The sequence below is a fragment of the Rhipicephalus microplus genome, chromosome 3 (genome assembly GCF_043290135.1).
Source record: "Rhipicephalus microplus isolate Deutch F79 chromosome 3, USDA_Rmic, whole genome shotgun sequence".
NCBI lineage: Eukaryota > Metazoa > Arthropoda > Arachnida > Ixodida > Ixodidae > Rhipicephalus > Rhipicephalus microplus.
In genome coordinates, this window is record NC_134702.1 from 213,524,541 (window position 1) to 213,527,800 (window position 3,260).

At 46.4% G+C, this 3,260-nt stretch overlaps 1 long non-coding RNA gene across 1 annotated transcript; it reads right to left on the reverse strand.

Annotated features, from left to right (window-relative positions):
• Positions 1–1,069: 1,069 nt before the first annotated feature.
• Positions 1,070–2,842, reverse strand: LOC142804123 (uncharacterized). The gene is made up of 3 exons (XR_012894467.1): positions 2,731–2,842; positions 1,282–1,422; positions 1,070–1,135 (listed from the first exon to the last, which is right to left on the reverse strand). It is a non-coding gene; the product is annotated as an uncharacterized LOC142804123 (long non-coding RNA).
• Positions 2,843–3,260: the final 418 nt, after the last annotated feature.

Sequence of the window (3,260 nt, forward strand, 5' to 3'; positions counted from 1 at the left end):
ATTACCCTCGTCGCTGGAACATCTAGGCGTCGGCGCGTCTGACGTGGTGATCTTTTCGCCTCGTGATTTCGCGCCCATGCCTACCCTGCCTATTCTTGATGAACTCGTCTTCAAGCAACCCCCCGGATCGACAGCAGCATCAACTTCAACCAAGTATTTAAGAAGCCAGCGCAGCCCAAACCAATTCAGTGGACACGGGATCGGTGCTTCTGTACAAGCACTGAATCGCTTCCCTTTTGCAATGCAGGTTCAGCTGGCATTCCTCGTGCCCTTCTTATCAAGTGCATCCTTAGGCGTGATATGCGCTCCTTCATTACCCTCGTCGCTGGAACATCTAGGCGTCGGCGCGTCTGACGTGGTGATCTTTTCGCCTCGTGATTTCGCGCCCATGCCTACCCTGCCTATTCTTGATGAACTCGTCTTCAAGCAACCCCCCGGATCGACAGCAGCATCAACTTCAACCAAGTATTTAAGAAGCCAGCGCAGCCCAAACCAATTCAGTGGACACGGGATCGGTGCTTCTGTACAAGCACTGAATCGCTTCCCTTTTGCAATGCAGGTTCAGCTGGCATTCCTCGTGCCCTTCTTATCAAGTGCATCCTTAGGCGTGATATGCGCTCCTTCATTACCCTCGTCGCTGGAACATCTAGGCGTCGGCGCGTCTGACGTGGTGATCTTTTCGCCTCGTGATTTCGCGCCCATGCCTACCCTGCCCATTCTTGATGAACTCGTCTTCAAGCAACCCCCCGGATCGACAGCAGCATCAACTTCAACCAAGTATTTAAGAAGCCAGCGCAGCCCAAACCAATTCAGTGGACACGGGATCGGTGCTTCTGTACAAGCACTGAATCGCTTCCCTTTTGCAATGCAGGTGTGTGCAAACGTTTCTTTATATGCAAAGAAAAATAACAACCTCTGCTTAATACTGGTCCCGTGTCCACGGGTGTTGTGTGAAGTGTTTTGTGAATGTTTTTTCATACCTTTTTTGCTGCTACGCGCTGGCGATGTTGAGAGCAACCCCGGGCCCCCTACCAAGCGTTCGGACACGCTCGGTGACATAGCATCCTTGCCCGCAGATCCCGCGGAACAGATGAGGGTCATTTTCCAAATGCTCAAAGATGTTCACACCCGCTCACTGGAAAGTTCGAAGGTACAGACCGAATTAGCAGCTGATGTTAAAGCAATTAAATCTGGACAGAAATCCATCGAAACCAAGATTACTGCTATTCAGAACCGGCTTGAAGTACTGGAGGAAAATTATAAAAAACTAGAAGAACTTACCCAGGAAGTTAGTAGCATCCATACTCAGACAGATCAGCTTTCCGCTCAGGTATGCTCATTGCAAACACGCGTGCAGGATCACGATGACAGACTGCGACGCAACAACCTCATTTTCTACGGCATCCCAGATTCTGAAGAAACCTGGGCAATGACAGAGGAAAAAGTTATTTCCACTCTCAATTGCCACCTTTCTTCTCCCCTTTCCTCTGATGCCATTGAACGCGCGCATCGCTTGGGTACCTTCAGCCAGGGCAAATGTCGCCCAATCATAGTTAAATGCCTATCCTATAAAACAAAAGATGCGTTACTTGCGACACATATACACCTAAAGAAACATAACATCACTGTAGCAGAGGATTTTTCACCCGCTACACGTGCAGCTCGGAAAAAACTACTTGATTTTGCCAACAGTCAACCAGGCCCCGTCAAGCATAAACTCAGCTACAACAAGCTGCTTCTGAACCAAAAATGCTACATGTACGACCCAAATAGTGATGCAATCATCAACATTCCAAATCGTAGTACACGAACCATTGCCCCGCCTGCAACTTCCAAGCCCTAGGAAAGCGCGAGGGGCAGTGGTCATGTGACTGTAGCTTCCATATCGGTCCTGTTTACTAATATCAGAAGTGTTCTTAACAAGTATAACTCTCTATCATCAGCGATCGACACATGCTCCGCTAAAATTATCGCGTTAACTGAAACTTGGCTCTGCGGGCAAGTGTGCGACTCCGAGATATTTTTAAACGCTCATCGCTTCTCACTTTTTCGTCGCGACCGTGGCACACAGAGAGGCAGTGGCGTACTTCTGGCTATTTCCAGTGATATCCCATCATCATCTGTACACGTTCATACTAATCTAGAAATGATATGGGCTGTGGTAACGCTTAGTCACCAGAATGTAGTCATCGGGGTATGCTACCGCCCACCCTCACCCTCGCCTACATTCAGTAGCGAACTTCAAGATGCCATAAACGTTGTTAGTACGCGTTTCCCTACATCGCCGTTGCTCTTGCTGGGTGATTTCAATTTTCCCAACATAACCTGGAATTCCCATTCCCCTTTAATATTTCCGCTCTCATCCCAAGCTCGCGAATTTTTAGACGTTTGCTCGGTATTTTCCTTACAGCAAATGTGTACACAAGCAACCAGAATAGTAGCTCACGCTGCAAACACATTAGACTTAATTCTAACAAACAGTTCCGATATAATATCGCCCATAACGTACCTTCCGGGTCTTAGCGATCATTTGCTTCTACATTTTTTCATTAACTTAGCCCACTCGAAAACAAAGAAAAAGAAGAAAATCATTCGTGACTATAACAGAGGTGACTTTGAGGCAATCAACAATGACCTTTCTACCTTCACTGATCTTTTTCTTGACGGTTTTGACGATCGCAGTGTACAAACTAATTGGAATATGTTTTCAGATAAAATAATTCAACTCACTGAACAGTACATCCCACACCGCAGTGTAACCAACAACTCAAATGCACCCTGGTACAACAGCCATATCCGGCGTTTGTCAAACAGGAAAAAGCGTTTCTTTCGCGCCGCAAAACTTTCGCCTTCTTATGAACGTTGGGCTTTATATGCAACAGCGTCTACGTTGTACATTCAAGCCCTTCGAGATGCAAAAAAACATTTTCATTCCCATGTACTACCTTCCATGTTAACCACAAATGTTAAGAAATTCTGGCGAACTTTTAATCCCTCAACCGATGACGCTATCACACTGACCGATTCCTCTGGCGACCCCATTTCATCTGATATTTGTGCCTCAGTTTTTAACCGTACATTTGCTGAGAACTTTTCTGCCCGTTCTGCTGTTAATAACCCCACAACAAACAGCCATACCTTTGAAAGTATGCCACCTATACTAATCAGTACACTTGGTGTTCTTGAGCTCATTGGTGGACTTAGCCTTCATTCAGCTCCCGGCTGTGATAATATTAGTAACAAGTTCTTGAAAAACACTT